Source organism: Triturus cristatus, chromosome 8 (genome assembly GCF_964204655.1).
Source record: "Triturus cristatus chromosome 8, aTriCri1.1, whole genome shotgun sequence".
Taxonomy (NCBI): Eukaryota; Metazoa; Chordata; class Amphibia; order Caudata; family Salamandridae; genus Triturus; species Triturus cristatus.
In genome coordinates this window covers 701,574,883-701,595,206 of record NC_140591.1, presented here as the reverse complement: position 1 = coordinate 701,595,206, position 20,324 = coordinate 701,574,883, and positions in this window count along the sequence as shown.

Below are 20,324 nucleotides of genomic sequence, written 5' to 3'. Positions count from 1 at the left end.
TTCCAAGGACAGAATGAGCTGGGTTTCATCGGCATAATTCACCAAGCTAATGTTAACTGCCTTGATTATACCTACCAATGGCCTCATGTAGGCATTGAACACGATAGGGCTGATAGAGGACCCCTGAGGCACCCCAAACTCATTATCAACAAAGACCGATCTAAAAGGGGGGAGAGCCACTGCCTGCAGTCTGTCGGCCAGATATGATTGAACCCATCTCAAGGCCACATCCACCACCCCCATTTCCTCCAACCTCGCTAGGAGGATCGCATGATCCACCGTGTCGAAAGCGGCAGACAGGTCCAGCAGAATTAGTATAGCCAATTGTTCCCTGTCCGCACGCATTCGAAGACTGTCCAAGGCGGTGATCAAGGCAGTCTCAGTCCCATTTCCTGGGCGGAACCCAAATTGCTCATCCTCCAACTTGTTGTTGACCTCCAGAAATTGAGAAAGCGTCCTACTCACCAGGTGCTCCACAATCTTAACAGGGTAAGGTAAAAGAGAGATGGGCCTGTAGTTTTTTGGGCATTTGGGGTCCAATGTTGGTTTCATCAGAAAGGGTGTTCTTATTGCCTGCTTCCCGCAGGGTGGTACCACCCCACTGCTAAGGGACTGACTGCACAACTGGCAGAGAACTGGAAAGAACTCGGAACCTAGCTCTTTCCATATTTTGTGGGGGAGGGGGTCCAGAGGCGAACCTGATGAGACTCCTCGCGCCAGCCTGATGAAGTCCTCCTCCGAGGGCAACTCAAAGTGGTCCTGGATGGCCTCCTGCTTCAATGGCATAGTCCTACCATCCCTATCCCAGTTAGTGTTAAGTGTTTTTCTACCTTCCCGCTGATTAGTATGAGTTGAATCCTCTGATTTCAGCCCTTTGACAATCTTCGCAAAGATCAGATCTAATACATGCCCCCCCGATGGGCCGGTTCAGTAACCCATTGCAACAGGTTCAGGTTCGCGCAGGATTGAATAATATTATTATAGCCGGCGTCCATTTTCCCGTTGACCCATAAATTAAAATTTCCCAGAATTAACAGTCTGGTATGGGTAAGTGCCATATTACTGAACACATCAACCAGTTTCTGTTGATGTTGTACGCTGACTGTCCCTGGGGGTCTATAACAGACCATTCCAGTCAATACATGACCTGCATTGTCTTTTACAGAAAAGCCAAGTATTTCCATGCATACCACCTCATCTATATCCATTGGTGTAATATCCCAGGATTCCTTATAGATAATCCCAACCCCTCCACCTCTACCACTGGACCTAGGTTTGTGGAAAACTTTGTACCCTGACGGGCATGTTAAACCCAGCTCCATATCAGACCCTGCATCCGTCCATGTCTCTGTCATAAACAAAGCATCCAAATTGTGCATTTCTAACAGGATTTGGATCTCAATGGAACGCTTTGGAAGTGACCTCACATTGAGTAGGCCACAGTTCAGCCTATCTTTTTTTAAGAAGTCAGAGTCCAGCCCCGATGTCCTCTCTAATGTGAATTTACCAGCTCCATGTTCCCGCAATTGATCACCTGAGTATCTGTAACCAGGGTTCCTGGCAGAGGTCTCACTGTAACCGGCAGCATGGCTGGCGCTGTGCGCGACCGGTGCGTGGACGGGGGCAGAAGGGCTTGCCTTTGGCGCGCCTTTGGTGCCCGCTGCACGCGTCTGCTGCACGGTCGCTCCAGCGTGACGTTATATGTGCAACACTGCGCAACAACTAGAGCGCTGACCCAGACGCACGACGGGCCCACTTTAACAGGTGGACACCGACAGGGTTCAGAAGCGCTATTAAGGTACTGATTAAAACTGCAACACTTAAAATCACAACTTAATATATTGTTTTTTAAAAAGCAGTGTGAGATTCTACGTGTGCAAATAGCAAAGATAACCAAAATAGAGCGCTGCCCGCTGCAACCCCCTGTTCAAAATGACGAGTATCTACTGCTGGCATCAGTTTCTTCCGAATCGTAAGTGATCCGTTTCAGTATTTCTCCCACCAGCACAAAGGGATTCCCTTCCTGCATACTTACTAGATTTTGCTTTGGCGCGCCAATGGACACGGCGCAGTTGTGGTCGAAGAACTTTGAACAGAATTTATGTGTTTACACATGAGTGCACGTTGGCAACAATTTTACTTTATTCCAACGTGAATGGATTAAAACCTTGCAAAACATTTGTGCAACCAACCACCAAGGCCCTCCCTCTGTGTCCCTTGTAACCACTTGCCTGAGACTATGGCTCTGGTCTAGAGCAGCGGCTGCCTGGTCCAGAACTTCTCTCCCCGGGGAAGACTTTTCCTTCTTGCCTCTGGCCAGATACCATGCTGTCTCCTCGGCTGTGTCAGTAGGGGCTGTCTCCACGTCTCGCTTGTCCATCCTTGAAATGGAAATCCCTGCGAATGATGTGCAAGTCTGGCAGAGGTCCTTCAGAGCCCGCGGCTCCCTTGCGACACCCATCTTCCCCTCCTCACGCCAATCACCTCTACTCCTCATTTAACGCTGCAGCTCCTCTTCCGGATCAGTGCCAACATTTTCTCCGTCACCCTTTTTATTCTGATTGGAGGAAGAAAAGCCGGCCACTATCATGTTGACTCTTCTATTGCCAATACTCCTGGGGCACGGAGTGTCACTGCTTACAGTGGGCTCAGCTCAGCGGGACAGAAAATCCGCAGTACACTGCAACTTGCCAGGTAGCTGACAGGTCCGGAACGAAAAGGGTTGCTATGAACCGGGGGGGCAGGGGGGGGGGTTGGTCTACCTCCTCATCCCCTTTATCTTCTTCCTCATCCGATTGGTCTTCACCATTTTCAGTTGGGTGGTCCTTGGCATACCTAGCCAACAGCTCCTGGTGCTTATGTGTGGTGGGATGGTACCCCATGGTTATGTTTTTAATTTTACATAGGGACCTTACCTCCTTGAAAGACAAGTGAAGGTAAGGGGTGAGATCAAGCTCCTCAACCTAGTCCTCTATGGCATTGTGATTATTTTCACTAACAGCTGGGTTCTTGTTAAGAGACATAGTTAAAAAAGTTCTAAACCCTCTTATCCCTAGCTAAAGTGACTTTTTATTTTCTAAAATTATAAAGGGACTTAACCAAGGCCCTAACAAGACTTTTAGTAATTTTGCAAAAATGACAATTTAAAAAAATCAGAATTCTAAAGACAATTTAAGAGTTCTGTCGTGTGATCAGGTGGTAACCAAGTTAGTCCAACAAATGCAAAGTTGTATCCCACCGCTGATCCACCAATGTAGGAAGCTGGCACTGTATATACTATACCAAAATGAAGTGTAGTGTGCACAGAGTTCAGTGGAATCCCAAAGGTAGGCAGAGGTAAAAGTAGATAGCAACTTTCTCTCTATATGTAGTAGTGTGGGCGAGCAGTGAGGATTTATCAGAGGGTAGTGTTAAGCATTTGATGTACACACTCAATCAGCAAATGATGTCACACACTCAAAGGCGGAACTCAGACCAATTTTGTTTGTATAAAAATATTATTAAGTTATTTTATTTCTAGAACCAAGCCAAGCCTGGCACAGGTAAGTGAAATAAATGCTTTGCAATATATTATGCAGTGTTTACAAGTGAATGCAAGTTCAAATGCCGTAGTTTGAAGTGAAGGTATTGAAATTACTGTACAGATTACTTTTTTGTTACTTTTTAGATTACTTGTTCTACTCAGTGTGACATGCCTAGATATCACACTGGGACATTTCCTAGAGAAAAGATGAGTAAAATCAGTTTTGCACAATTGTTATTTTTCAGGTTTCCATACAAATAATCTCCACACTTGGAACATTTTTCAGAGAAAAACAGTCAATTGGTTCCTATGGAGAGAAATTAAGTTAACGGTTACCGGGCTCTGGGGTGCTGGAAGACCTCGCTGGGACCGGTGGGACACTCCACCTTGGGATGCAGTGGTGGTTCCAGGCGTCGGGATTCTTTGTCCTCAGCAGGCTCAGAGTCTGTCTTGGGAGTTTTCTTATGGACAGAACTGCTGTTCACAGGAGATCCAGTCTTTATTGAAGGTAGTCAGTCCTCCCAGGGTTCTGGAGGTCGCTGGCTGCAGGACAAGGAGACTTTTTGGCTCAGGATCCCTGAAAACTGCAGATGGGCCAGTAGGGCTGGGGCCAAGTCAGTTGTTCTCTGCAGTCTCCTCTGCTGGGCGTCTTCTTTCGTCCTTTTTCTTCTTAGGTTGCGGGAATATGCCTTGTTATTCAGGGCTGCCCCCTAAATACTGTATTTATGGGGGTTTTACGTGTTTAGGGGTCAGTAGCCAATGGGTATCCCACCTTAGGGTGGCCACACCATTGATGTGCTCACCCCACATGGGGGAGTGAGCAAAGTCCCTAATCCTGATTGGGGAGTGCCTGCCATCTGCAAGATGGTGGGCACTGAAGAATGGGCTTCAACTCGCCTCCCCCACCTGAGGGGTGGGGTTGGCAGAGGTTGTCACACTATCTGTGGTGGCAAATTTTTCCTGCCTGTCTATCCCGTCGAAAAAGAGAGGAGACAGGAAGGGGGTCTGCTCCTGATAGCAGGAGAAGCTGGGGGTCGCATTACAAAGGCAACAAGGCCATTGAAGCTCCCCTGCCACAGATGGCTCTTCCTGGCCTGTGGGAGGTGTGAACACCTCCACCCAGGAAAGGCTTTGTTTCTCTAAGATGCCCTCTGAGTGCATTTTTCATTAAAATCTCAGCACCAAATACTCTTAATGGCAGCACTGCACTTGCAATGTCTACGAATGGACTTAGACATGGTATGGGGTACAGGACTCATGCACCTGTACCCTCAGCACTGTTATAGTGCACCCAGCTTGAGCTGTGGCTGATCTATGCCAGTGCAGTGGGTTGTAGGAATGGAACACAGGGATTTGTGCCATGTCGACTCTTCACTTTGTTCTGCACCAACAAATGCAGCCTGCAAAGGCAGTGTGTGAGTGTTAAGGTACAGGGCCTCTAAGAGTGGCACAATACATGCTGCAGCCCTTAGAAGCCTTCCCTGGTCACAGTGCCCTCGGTACTTATGGAGTACCATTTACCAGGGATTGACCTGTGGCCAGGGTGCCAATTGGGTTTGGTACCGTTTTGGGGAAAGAACACAGGCCATGGGAACCTGATTGGCAGGGACCTAGGGCACATCAAGTCAAAGTGCATAAGTAATTCTGGCAAAAAGTGAGGGGGGGTTACAGGAACAGAAACCCAGCTTCTCACAGTACCGCTCAGTGGGAAGCATAGACATTTCTGGAGCCCCAACACTCTTTCCGAAGAACATATGTTCAAAAACCTCTTAATGACAAAGGGAACTTAGATCATTACAAATATTCTTCAGTATCCTTTTTTCTTAGCTGTGCAACTTTCATGAAACCTATTGTGACAGACAGAAAAGTTACTTTTGGTTAACTTCATGAAAATGCCTAGATGGTCCATCTTTAAAACTCCCCTAAAAGCTGGGTGTTTAGCCTGCCACTAAAAGAAATATCCCTGTCAAGGTACTGATAGAACGGTGGTGACTGATACCTATTGAGGATCTACATAGAGCACTCTCTTCTTTACCCTGTTCAATCAGCTGTATTCTCATCCACTAACAGCTGGAAACCTAACAAGGAACTCACCATCCAAGCTTCCACTGAAAGAATATTACACAAATGCAGTAAATGCCCCTGAAAAACCAAATCTGTCTTGTGTAGTACTTCACAGAAAAACAACTCTCGGTCCATTCTGGGGCATGGGATAGACAAAGGCATCTTTATGTTTAAATATTATCTTCAAAGGGATTCTTTTTGTACTTTCTGGGATACCAATCCAAAGACAAAACGATGCTGTATGGAAGAAAGAAACGTTCTAATATACTAAAACGTTCTAAGCCACATTTGCCTCCTCTGTGTTTCACACCCTTATGCTAAATCCTTTAGCACCTCACATTTCCACAACATTTAGCTTTCCTCCAATGGCTGATGGTGGAAAGTGCTGCTTTCTTGTGCCACTGCAGACCAGCAACATCTTAGCTTACTGAATAGAACAGTGTTGTCATGCTACCATCTTTCTCTCAGATTGTGACATAATTGGTTCTTACCAGAGGGAGATGACTTTGTGACATCACAGAATCTTCAGGGTCGCTAAGGCGCTTGTGTGGTAACATTGGCAGCTGTAGTCAAGACTTTGCCGCCATCTTTATCAACGTTGTTACATGCTACAGAATTTGTTTCTGGTTTAGAGATTTTGTCAGACCTCAACCTACATCATTATAATATTTCTTCACTCTTGCATCTTTGTGACATGACAGGTAAGGAATTCCTCATTTTATATTTTAAATGGTTCATTTATTCCCATACATATGGCTAGGTTAGATTAAAGTCTGGACTTGTTGGCAGAGCATTGCAGCGATAAAGTAACTTGATATTAATGTCTAATTTTGCCCCATGATTTTGCATCCTTCATCATCAGTAGCACAGACATATCAAGAATCAATAGCCAAACATCAGAGTCTTTGATATGTTCCTCCTCATTCACACCTTATCTCAGTACTTGTAGCTCTGTTAGCACTTTTGCACTGAAGACTTTCTACCTTGACTTGACATGTAAATCCAATGTAGCTAGAGAGACTAGATAATCGCTGGAAAAATCCTCATGTTTGTCCATATTGTGTTTCGAATGATTAATACATGTTGTAAAGCTAAGGTCTACGTTTTTAGGACATCAATAGCTCTAAACTCTTCATTGACATAACTGCCAGGCCAATAGAATGAAAAATGAGAGTGAGATACTAAAGAGAGTACCAAAGACAGAAATAAGAAATGAGGAAGATTTAGTAATTAAAACACTCTCTTAATCTGATCAGTGAGTTAGGGACATTATACACCACAGACCTATATAAGCCAGAGATGCCGTTCCCCTCTATAGCCACAATTGTAAGCCTGGCTCTAGGGGGCTATACAACGGAAGAGCACTGGCTGGCAGCTTGTACTTTTCTAGTGCATGCCGAAGTTGCAGATAAAAGAAAAATTGTGATTTTTGCAAATCATATTCGGCCATTAGTTGTTTGTAGAGTATCATGTGGTTAGAACGCCAGACATCCTCCAGTTCGGAAATTCATTGCATGTGCCACTTCTTTCTTCTACCACAATTCCCAAACATTTTCCAGCTCACTCGCATCCCTAATATTCACAATGAATTCTCTCACATGCATCTTTAATCCCTTCAACTTTAATAGCTTTAACTCCTTGTCCCTATCAACATCCTGACATTCTTTCTCAACTACCTACAATGTGATAGAACAAATCCGCATTAATCTGACACTTTCTATTTTTGCAAATGCCTTGTGTACTACCCTTGCAGCTTCCCTGCTCATGTAAAGCAATTTGCTCTCATTGTTATGTCCTAAGAAGTCCGTCCCTACGTTGTCTTTCATGATTTCCTCAAACTCTGTTAAAATTGAGCAACAGGTGGGGCGTGGCCAAGACTCCGATGGAGTAGGAAGCACCTCATGGTGTCTTCCTCCTCCAGCGGCCGGCCCAAAGAAACCAGCAGCAGCGGAGCCTTGGGGGCATGAACGGGCCCCTTCCTTAACTCCACCAACCCATCTACCGCGTATCTAAAACCTGCTTTGTCTTCCGGGCCAGAGCTGGGGACTGATACATAGTGGACGACCGGGGAGAGTAGCTTCGCCCGCATCTTGGGCCCGGGCCTCGTGGAAGAGTCTGAACCGGTGGGGACCTGGGACCCCGCTGTGTGGGCCCTGGCCAAAGATTTTTGGTGATCAGGGAGTGGTGCCTGAATTCTGAGGCCACAGACGGGCCTCCAACTCAGCCACTTGGGAAGCCTTGCGTGCTGGACCAGGCTGGAGCCGAGTGGATCGACCCACTGGTGGCGGGGTCGGGACAGGCCTCGCCTGCTGAGCACCCCCGGTGGGTCCCTCCTTCTTGGACCTCATTGGGAACCGAGCCGCGTGGTGGCAGCAGTGGTGATGTGGCCTCTTGCGACCGGACTGTTACCTGGAGGGGCCTCCGTCATATGTGGCCGCCGACGCCATCATTGAGCAGCCATCTTGCAGGGTTCCTCCCCGTGACTAACTGGGTGAGGAGAGGAGAAACCGCCCCACCTGTGCTGCCTGAGTTGAACCAAGGCATACCCCAGCGGGGAAAGAGGGGTGATCCTGCTGCCCCCCAGAGCGGAGGTGCTCCATTCTGTGGGCTCCTGCCTCGGGGAGTCCCCGCCCGCGCGGGAATCAGAGAGAAAGATGCCGGCCCTCATTGGAGGCCCTGATGTTTATCGAGCTGAGTCTGGAGACTGGACTGAATCTGCGCCACGCACAGACTGAGCTGTGGCAACCGGCTGTGTATTCGGCCAGTGAGCCTCACCCCATTCATCTGCCCTAAGGTCTTCGACCTTCAGTGGCCCATGAGGTGGGGGCTGGATCCTTTGCCTTTAATCTGTCCTGGTCTTGGGGTGACCAACCTGGTAGGGGCCCTCATGCTACGGGGTTGCAATTGATTGAACTAAGGGGGCTCCGGGAGACTGGCTGTGCAGTCAGAAAGCAAGCCTAACCCCTATCCTGTGCCCTCCGTGTTTGGCCTACATTGAGACCCTGACTTGAGAGCTGGGGGCTTATTTGATTGCCCTTTGCCTAGCTCAGCCCCCCAGTGATCAACAGGGGCTCCGTCTCATTACCTTTTCATCATTTTCAAGCGGACCCTCCCGAGAAGAGAGGGGTTGGGAATTATCTATAGGGGTGGCTTTCCCCCCCCCCACCTGGAGTGTTGGTGGTGGGTTTGGCTGCTGCTTCGGGTGGTGGGAGTGCGCCTTCCATCAGTTTGTCACGGGGGCCCGGAACTGAATCTACCTTACTTCCGGGTGACCCTTGGCTCTAGCGGGCTCCTGTGACAGCTATATGCAAATCAGTCTTGACCCTGTGCCTCATTGGAACAGTCCAGCCCGAACTGCCAAGCCAGGTCTTTCCTGAACCAGAAACAAGCTTCCTGGGACCAGTTTCTGGGTAACACCCTTCATCAGCCAGGCTAGCTTGAATCCAGTGGCAAAGTGAACAAGGGAACACGTCTGGGCATACCCTGCCAACTTAAGGCGAACAAAGCGAAACACAAGGAGATGATGGACGGAGCGCTGAAACTTTTCAGACACTCACCCCCAGTCACAGATCTGGGTTGCATCCATCATTATTCTTTAGCTCACTTCGCCACCTCAGTTCAGACCCAGCTATATGCAAATCAGTCTTGACCCTGTGCCTCATGGGAACAGTCCAGCCCGAACTGCCAAGCCAGGTCTTCCCTGAACCAGAAACAAGCATCCTGGGACCGGTTTCTGGGTAGCACCCTCCATCAGCCAGGCTAGCTTGAATCCAGTGGCAAAGTGAGCAAGAGACCCACGTCTGGGCATACCCTGCCAACTTAGGGCGAACAAAACAAACACAAGGAGATGATAGACAGGATGAGGCCCCCGGAGAGGGATACATTGAAAAAGGGGAATTTCTGGAGAACCATGGCCTGCACTAAGGCGGGAAAAGTCACCGCCCCGGGTTCCCCTAAAGAAGAAATGGTAACATTATTGTGGTCGAAGCCACCCTCTGCTGCAGGGACCCAACGGTCCCTGCAATGGCGACATCCCCCAAGAATCCCGAGGCGAGCCCCCTCACACAGGGCTTTATAACCAAGTTTCTTCAAGAGATAAAGGCGGAAATTGGCTCACTCAAAACTGAGTTCAAGACATGTCTACAGGATATCCGGCGCGATGTGACTGAAATTGGAGCCAGGGTCGACGATCTTGAGCGAACACTCGATACGGGAACGGAGGACCAGGAGGAAGCCTGGTGTCACATGACAGCACTTGAAAAGCAGCACACAGAGCTGCAAATCAAACAGGAGCACCTGGAAAACAGGAGTCGGAGGAACAACCTCCGGATCAGAGGGTTTCCTCGGCAAAGGAGGGTCAGACATAATAACTTACACAGCAGAACTCTTTCAGGCGATCAGAGGTGACAATGATGCCTCCCCTCCGGCACTGGACAGGGCACACCGAGCAGCAGCCCCTGGTGGAAATACAAACCTGGTCCCTGATATCCTAACTCGGGTGCATTTCTCCACTGAGAAGGAGGCAATCCTTTCTGCGTCCAGGAAAAAGGCCAACTTGACCTAAGGAGGACACCACAGGCGAAGAGAATTTAAGCCTGTCACGGACAAACTGAGGGACCTGAAAATTAAATATCAGTGGGGTCATTATTTTGCCTTAATTTTCATGTGGGAGGGTAGGCACAGATCGCTAAGCTCTATGAGAGAACCTCAACAGCTACTCAAGCCGGACTCTCGCCCTCCCAGGCCGAACTTTAGGGCCACCCAGTCTAGAGCTTCTCTTCGACCGGATTGGTCCACTATCCCTTGTCCTGCCAACTGGGCTCAAAGGCCAAGTGACCTGTTGCAGCAGGCCAAGCAGGACATTATACAACATCTTAAGTCCATGGATGGCGCACAGTCTCCAGGACACTCCCAGCCAGACTCCAATCCCCCCTCCCGCACTGCATCTTGAACACAGGAGTCTGGTCTTTTGTGCGCTATTTGATAGCGGATATGGTGTGGTTCCCACCTAGACTTCTACTTTCAATGATCCCATTGCTTGCTTGAACACTATGTACTTATAACGGGCCGGCCGGGGTGGCCCTCGTTCCCTGACCCCCTTTGGCTCCAGATTTGGCTTTGTAGCAAGAGGGCCCCAATCCTCTCAGGGGGAACTTTATCCCCTACCTTGCATCTATAGAGTAGGCTGGCCGCTGGGTGGTGTGACGGCAGCTAACAACACGATCTTGATGGCACACCCCGCCATTCATCTGGTCCCCATGAGGAGTGACTTCCTCAGAATCACCCTGGTTCACACCAATGGGCTATTCCAGGACTGAAATGGACTATTGTAGCCCGGTTGGCAGTTTTTTAATCACAAAAAAACAGGTCTGGCGCTACCTCTAGATCCAAGACCCAGACATTATCTTCTTAGAGGAAACTCATCTTATACGAGTAGATAAACAGCGCATGGCACACCCTAAATACCCTAATCAAACTTGGGCGTCTTCAACATCTAAAACAGCGGGGGTGGCCATCCTTTTTAAAGTGGGTGTACACATACAGGGAGTTCGGACGGAACGAGACAAAGAGGGAAGATGTCTGAAGCTTAAGGTACTAATCAATAACAGACCCCTTACATTGATTAACATTTATGCCCCCAATCACTCTCAAGAGACATATATTAGGCACCTATTTAGAGATGTGGTCTCTCAGGAACTAGATCTGATTTTTGTTGTGGTGGACTTTAACTTAGTTTGGAACCCATGCCTTGATCATAGTGCAACTTCCTTTGAAGGTAGTGGGTCTATGTCCGCAGCGCTTAAGCACAACTTTGCATCCTTGGGCCTTGTTGACGCATGGCATTATGCAGAGTCAGAGACGAGAGACTACACCTCTATTCTCATGTCCACCAATCGTATTCCCGTATACATCATTTATTTATATTCCAATCACTTATTCGGTCGCTGGAATTGGCGATTATATCTGATATATCTATATGGATCACGCTCATCTGGAGATCACTCTAGGAGGCATGGGAGTGACCTCTTGTCCATGCTCCGTTGGAGGCTCCCCCCGCACATTCTACGAGACCAGGTCAACGTAGCAGAATTACGTCAGTCAATTCAAACGTATTTTGAAACAAATGACCTCCCAGGCACCAGTGGCGACATTCTATGGGATGCTTTCAAGGCAACCATTCGAGGCACCATCACCTCGATGTAAATTGCCCAAACACGGGAATCCTACCTGGTCGAGGCAGGTCTTACTAAATATATTATGGCACTTGAGAGACAAGAGCATGTAACACTTTCAAGACAGCGCCAAAAGGGTTAGGCCTCACTCCGGGGTCAATTAAAAGCGATTTGAGTAAACAAAGACGTACATTCTCTTCTTGCTCTAAAACAAAAGTATTACGAAGGGGGCAACAAGGTGGGATCCCTACGGGCTCGTCGACTTCATATGCGCATCTCTCGCAATCACATTTCCAGGGTCAAGACTAGTAGAGAAAAGTGGGCCACCTCGGAAACAGACAACAAGCATTCTGTACTTTTTTCTCAACCCTCTATAGCCGGGGCAAAATTGTCCAGTAAGAGATTGAACCATTCATTGCCTCGTGTACTTGGGCACCGCTTGACCCGTCCCATGTCCAGCAATTGGGGGAGCTGATTACCCTAGAAGAACTTCAAAAAGCATTTAAAAGCTTCTTGCTAGGTAAGTCTACTGGCCCTGATGGCCTCATGATTTCTTTCTATCGCCAGTTCCTCCCCCAGCTGCAGGCACCAATGCTTTGGTTATTTAACTTTTGCCGATACCACCAGTGTGTCCCCTACCATGTCTGGGACGGAGATAACTCTCATCCTTAAACTGGGGAAGGCCCCGGCATCCTGCGCCTCATACCGCCCCATTTCTCTGCTTAATGTTGATGCTAAATTATATATCAAAAGTCTGGCACAGCGCCTGACATAACTTATTCCTAGCTTATAGACCCAGATCAGGTGGGCTTTACTCACCATCGACAGGGGGCGGATAACATCAGGCGAAAGCCAACCTTGTGGAAAAGGTCCAGCGGTGCAATATCCCAGCATTTCTAATCTCCCTTGACTCTGAGAAAGTGTTTGATAGGGTGGATTGGACCTTTCTCAGGGCAGTACTGCGAAGGATTGGGTTAGGTCCGGTCATTGCATCTCATATTATGGCTCCTTCCATGGCCCCCTCAGCAATGGGCTACTAGCCTCTCCATCCCAGATTCACAGGGGAACTTGTCACCTCTGCACTTTGCCCTGGCAATAGAGCCCCTAGCGATCACTGTATGCCAGGTGGTGGCAATCAAGGGCATTCCATTTGGAAGAGACAAGCATAAGATTGCGCTATTCGCGGACGATCTACTTCATACTCTTTCCGACCCGAGAGCTCTCTTTCACGGTTGCTTAAAGTAATCTCTGTATTTGAATGTATCTCGGGGATAAAGATTAACGTCAGTAAATCACAGGCATTAAATCTCACTCTTTCCCCCTCAAGAGGTTGCCTAGCTTAGTGCTCATACCCCGTTTCAGTGGGCCTCTCATTCAATTCGATACCTGGGCCTTAATATCATGGCCACGCTGGATTCGCGGACTCAGGCAAACTGGCCAGACGGCAGAAGCTCAGTTAGAGAAGACCTTTGGAGATGGAAATCACTCCCCGTATCATGGCTCGGCCTCCTTAACACGGTTAAGATGTCTATCTTGCCCAAGATATTCTATCTGTTCTAAGCACTCCCGACTCCCATCCGCAAAGGGGACATTACGAGCCTCCAGAAAGAGGTGAATACTTTCATCTGGGGCAAGGAAAGACCAAGATTTTCCAACAAGTTTTTAATGTTACCAAAAGACCGAGGGGGTCTTGCCTGCCCCAACCTTCTACTTTATTACTGGACGGCACATTTACATTTACATTTCATTTCGGAGTGGGTGGTTCGCGAAAGTGAGAAACATTGGTTTCACATGGATAGGGCGGTGGCATGCCACCCTCTATGGGACTTGGCCTGGCTACCAAAAAGAGCGCATCCTCGCAATGCCTACATCGCCACCCCAACAAGAACGGTCCTGGATATATGGGACAGAGTAGCGATCAACCATGGGCTTACCTCCTTCCCCTCTCCCAACAAGCCCTTGCCCTCAATCCTGGTTTGCCCCCATCCCTACAGCCCAGGTCTTTTCAGGGTTTAGTAAGCGGAGAGTGTCATACGATCGCTGACCTCTTTGAGGGAGAGGTCTTCAAATCCTTTGACCATTGTAGACAGGAATTACATGTTCCAGCTACAGCGCACTTCAATATTATCAAATTCGGAGCCACGCGTCAACTTACCTCATTTGAGACGTAGGTACGATCCTTTGATGGCTTGCGCGGTCTGATTTCCCGTACTTATAGGGTCCTTCAGCACTCTCACCCTCTACCTCCTTATCCCTATCAACAGAAATGGCATATAGACATTGCAGAAGATGCCCCCTCCAAACACAGGTAACAGCTGTGGAGAGACATTCCCAACACTTACCAGAGAGTGTCGCACAACAAGAAACGGTTTATAAAATTATGACCCATGGGTATTACACCCCACTTCGCCTCCAGAAAAGGTTCCCCACCTCCACGGCCTTGTGCTGGCGCTGCAAGGTGGACACAGGTTTGTTTATTCACATTTGGTGGTCATACCCAGTATTGACGATCTTTTGAAAGAAGGTGCTGAGCCACATCAAAGGCGTAGTGAGGTTTCCTATCCCAAGCATCCCGGGGATAACCATTCTTGGAATTTGACCTCAATTCCTTAAGGCTATGACCCACTCAGATTGGCACTTGATCCTCCACAGGCTACGAGCAGCAAAGCAGGTCACTGCTTTGCATTGCAAAAAAGCCCTGACCTCTCCGTCTCAGGTGTGGCTCACCCACCTCTGGCACATACTGGTGATGGAGCTCCTCTCCAATCGTCTTGCACACACTGACACTAAATTTACGCAAGCTTGGCAACCCCTAGTGCAACATCTATCTAAATTGGAGCACGCCCGATCCGTCCCCCCCTCGCCTACAGACCATTTAATCATTTAAAGACAGTTTACTCCCACGAGGGGCGGACTTCTCAGAGTGAGGTAAACTGGCTGAGGACTCACCTTTCCAGCGCTGCTCTTCGCCCCTCTCCCTCCTTGCCACCAACATGGGTGTACACCACAAATTAGGGTTAGGGAGTATCTCCTAGCAATGTCTGTGAGGGAAGCTCCCCCACAACTCTTCCCTCTTCCGCCCACCCCTTTGCTGTTCTTAGTTTTTCTTTTTGTTGTATTTTGACAAAGCAGTTCCTGACAGAGGAAGATGATCTATTATCTATTACACAAAGGAAGATTTAGAAGGAGGATCCTAGGGAACATTTTAAAGACCTGCAGAGTATTACATCCCCAATTCTATACATCAATAATGTAAACAAAATCCTTGGGTCTGTTCTAAGAAAAAGAAGAAGACACTGAAAATGTCACACAGACCTAACTGTGGGATAATCCCTTTCAGAACGAAATCCTCCGGTTACAGACTCTACCCGACTGGGGTACCGACGGAGAGAGCGGTGTCCCCTTCCCAGAGCTGTTGCCAGGTTGAGGTGAAGCAATTTACCCAGTCATTGCGGGTACAATCACCTCAATCATCTCAAGCACATTCATCCACATGCATTTCTAATACCTGATGGCTATTGGGCCTGGCCAGGGATTTGTGGTCTTTGGAGCATGGATGGGCACTATTTTTGATCTGTCAGAGAATGATGTATGCAAGCTTTCAGCCTTTATTGTCAATGTAGATGTTATAGGTTTCTGTTTAATTGTGAAAACAATAAAATAGATTTCAAACAATAAAATTGAGCAACAAGTCTCTGAGGGTTCAGTCCTTTGCCTTATGAGGGGATGTGTTTGAAGTCTCTCCCTGAGGGCGGCATGGAGCTACTTTACTGTATATTTCAGCCAGGTTCTGGGAGACACTCAATTTGGAGAAACAACTAAGGTATCTGTTGATTGTGATTTACCCAACACAACACAAATAGTATTGAGGTCTGAGGGGGGTGCATGGCTAACCGCCGATGGAGTAAGCAGCAATAACCAGCGCTCCTACCGGAAATAACCCCATCCACTGCCATCCTACCCAAAATCCTGGTCCTAGGACCAGAAGTGTGATGAGCTAAGAACAGTAACCCCTAGTTGCTAATTTCCACCTGCTGAGCACCCAGGCAGTGTGACTTTGGCCCATAACCTGCCCTGAGCGGAGCTGTGAGGCTGCTAGCACAAAATGGTGGCAAAGCTTCGGGGCTGCACCTGGGGACAAAAGGGCTTTGAAGCAGAGGCCCGAGAAAACAGCCATAGAGCCCGTGAGCTCTATGTAGGCGTACTCCTGCTGTGATCGAGACTCTTGCTGGGGCCCTAAGGCCTGTGTTGTTTCTGATGTGTTACAAGGGGCCGGCGGCGACTGCTGGACCGACAAACACATTCATATGTGGTCCTAGAAGGGGAGCAATTCAATGCGGACTTAGTCTCACCGCCGCTGAGCTCTGGTAAGGAGAACTGCTTCAGTAGTGACTGAAAGCAAGAGGCCCACAGTGGTACACTAGTGGCGCCCGTTTGGATCGAAGACCTGACCCCGAGGCAGTGACTGAGATGGGCAGAGACGGAGGAGGCCACCGGGAGCAGGGCCCTGCTGTATGAGGTATTTGACACTGCTGAACCGAGGGATGCCACTGAACAACCTCCTAGCACAGTGAGTGGCAAACCGCTGTTAGGATTGCAGTGGGAACGAGGGAACCTGTTACGGCGCCCCGTGGAGAGGCTAAGGTGCCCGGAGGAAGCAGCATAAGAACTAGGCCCACATGCAGTAAATGAGGGGACCCCTAATGGGCACTGATTAAATAGAGGAGTCCTCTTTGGGGGCGAAGAAGTGCAGCTATATATTCCGGGGAAGAATAAACAGAGAAAACCACCCCCTCCAACCACCTCTGTTGCCAACCGGCTGCAAGATAGGGCTCAGACCTTGTGGGGCAATGCACGATGAACCAGGGCATTGCTGGTAGGGTCCTTCAGTATTTGTCCCCCCACCCATTCCTGCAGTCCATGTTAAGGGCCTGTGAGGATGCTGTAGGAGGTCTCACGATGAAGTAGTAACTGGAGTGGAGAGATCTATGAGGGACATCATAAGGGACACAATGTGTCCAAGCTGTGAGTACAAACCCAACTGGCACAATCACCCAGAGAATGACGGAGGTGGAGGGACCCATCTGGGAGGCTGGTGGCAGCTAGCACACATCATACGACCACACCTGTGGCCCCCTCATGCACTTGAAATGAGAAGTACTGCCTGTGACTGCCCATTGAATTCTGGTCTCCTGACTCCTGGCTGCCAGCACAAAATTTGGTGTATTGGCATTATGGGCCCTACATAGGGACCATAGCCCTGCATAGAGTGAACTGTGGGAAATACCTTAGATTATCTAGTGGCTGCGATGGTGAAGAACACCAAATGGAGAGACGCCGAAGCAGGAGAGCCAATGAGAGAAGTGGGAATTGACCCCCAGAAAAACCAACATGGCCTACTGGGGCAGACCAGCCCTCAAGAAGGCCCCTATCTACAAGACATTATGAATGAAATAACCACCTCTAGAGAAGCGTTGGAAGCCAAAATGGACACATTGGTTGCAAATATGAGTCTACTGAGAGCAGACCATCGTCAATTAGCGGCGCAGTTCGCCACAACAGAGATACACTGAGGAGTGGCTACGATGGAGGCCAAAGTTAGGACGCTGGAGGCCTGAGTGGAGGATGCTGAAAATAGATCACGGCACAACAATATACACGCTGTGGGTGTTCCAGAGCACGTGGAGGGGAAAAACATGGTATACTCCTTGCAGAAGTGGATCCGAGAAGGCGTCGCAGAAGAGGGTCGCTCCCAGTTCTTTGCACTAGAATGGGCAGGCAGGGTCCCCACTCCCGGGGGGCCCACCGCACCCGATGGTGGCCGGATCGCTACACTATAAAGATTGGAACCTTATTCTGCACCGAGCCAGGCAGAATGAGAAACTCACAGTGGAGAATAGCGTGGCTTAAATTTCCCCCGATTTTTCACGGGTGATACACCGATGCCGATCAACATTTTAGAAAGTTTGGGGCAGATTCTAGCAGATGAATGTGCCATATCCAATGTTGTTCCTGGCTCGGCTCCAAGTACTAATACAGGATGGAACTCAGTTTTTCCAGAACCCAGAGAAGGTATGGAGCTGGATTGAATATGTGTTGGTGATGGGCCATATCACTGGCAGAGGTAGTGCTCATTAACATATACGCCCTGAACATTGATCAGGGAAGTTTCCTGGCCTGTCTCTCAGGCACACTGGCCCCCTACTTAGTGAAATCAGCTGTGATGGGAGAGAACTTTAATTGTGTACTGGATCTATGGACTGATCGCTCTCACCCTCCACTGAGGGGTTCCCCAGTAATGACAACAGCCAGGTGCTTGCGGATTGGCAGGTGCAGTGGGGGCTTCTGGATTCCTGGCGTAGACTATATTCACAATTGAGGAATTATTCCTTCTTCTACAGCCTGCATGAAATTCAACTGGAGCTGGACACTTTCCTGTGTACCACTGACCTACATGGGCAGGTAAGCGATGTTGAATACGTAGCACGCACCATCTCCTATCACAAAGCGGTACTATTACATATAAGATGCAAGTGCCCCATCACGCATATCCCCTCCTGTTGTCTGAGATAGAGGCATTTGAGAATCCGTTGTTCCGAGGGAAAATCAGGGCTATTCTCCGACAGTACTTCAAGGACAACAATGGGTCTGTATCTTCCCCATTAGTGGAATGGGACGTCTTTGAATGTGTAATAAGAGGACGGTGCATTCAGGTGTCAGTGGGAGTCAGAGGCACCCTTTTACATGAGGTCATGTAATCAGAACAAGAATTGGAGGTAACAGAGAAGTCCAGACCGGGACATTCAGAGGTCCATCAGACACTCTTAGATACTAAGGAACACGTGACAGGACTGCTAAAAAGACAACAATGCTTTGACTTTAGGCAATTAATGGTGATAGCCCATGCAGAGCATGACCGTACAGGCTCCCTACTAGACTGGCTGGCCATTCTGGCAAAGAGGAGTTCGACTGTTGTCAAGCTTGATTCATAAGATGCTGGTCGACTGTGTCGACAGGAAGAAATTAATGCACCTTTGCTGCAATACTATTCAAGATTGTATACGAGCCTTGCCTACTATGAGGATAAAGAATTGTGAGCTTACTTTGAATCGTTACCACTTGCAGCCTTCACCCATTTTTTTGTTTAAATCTGTTTTTATTGATTGTTTGCATTCTTATGAAAGGCAACAGATGTTTGGATAGCTGTCTTATACAGTTAAAGAGGGAAAAAAAGGGGGAGAAGAGAGGTTGGGCTATGTTACATGTACAACACCAATCATCATTATGACATACATTTCTCTTTGCGTATGTGTTAAGCGTACAGTTCATAACATAAAACTCCTACCGTAATGGATCAAGGATGGCCCCTAGTCTTCGACCAAGGTTACATATTGTATAGAATTACAGTTAATTACATTGGAGTATCGGTGAGATCGTGATGATGTTCCACAAAAATCCTTCCGGTTCGCTCACCGAGGGCTTCTGAACAGATGATATAACAGAGAACGAAAACAACGACAAAATTGACTGGTCTATGTATACTTATCCCCCCCTCTGCCCTCCCGCACACATCTCCCTAGCATTTTCTGATTAACCTAACACTTGTCCTCCCCTGTCAGTGGAATAACTGTATTTGTCGGAATCTCATGTTTCTGGGTATGCGTACTGGACTCTTGAGCATCCGTTCCCATTCTTTATCCGCTAATTGTCACCCCAAGTCCAGCTCCCATTTGCGTCATAGCAGATCGAAGCAGAGTGCCGCATGAGTTTGGAGAGACGCCGCGAACCAGCATATAAGGTGTCTTCCACTCCCCATGACATGCACATACTGTAAGGTGAGTTGCAGACTCTGCTCCGTGGTTATGTCCCCCATCTGGCCGTTAGTATTGCTACCAGTGAGCGGTGTGTGAGGAATTGCCCCGGTGGGAGCCCTTTGTCTTCCACTAAGGAAATATACTGTATGAGTGCCCTATCCCGGTACAGGTCTCCTATTGTCTGTAAATCCTCGCCATTCCGTGAGTGAAAGGGACGTGAGTACCGTGGGCCCGCTAGGAGATCCCTCTAGTGGTATTGCTGGTGTGTAGGGGACAACGGTTCTGGTAATATAAAGGCACCTGCGGTAGAATTTGTATGCCACTGCAAGTAGGAGCGGCAGTGGTGGTGCGGCCTTAGTGGCGGGATGAAAAAGCCTGACTATTTGTTCTAGCGAGTATGCTGGCAGCGTGGTCGCTGTGTCCACGCGGCCTCTATCCGCCAGCTAGCGGGCTATCCAATGCAATTGGGCAGCCAAATAATAGTGTTCAAAACAAGGCGCAGCAAGGCCTCCCTGGTCAGTGGGCAAATATAGTTTCGCTAGTGCCATTTTATGCCGGGCGCTACCTCAGAGAAAGTCCCTGAGTAGTTTAGTGAGCGTAGCAAAGAAGGTTGCCGCTCACTTTGCCACTGGATTCAAGCAAGCCTGGCTGAAGACGGCTGAAATGACAGAAACCGGTCCTAGGAAGCTTGTTTCTGGTCCAGGGAAGACATGGCTTGGCAGTTCGGGCTGGACTGTTCCCATGAGGCAC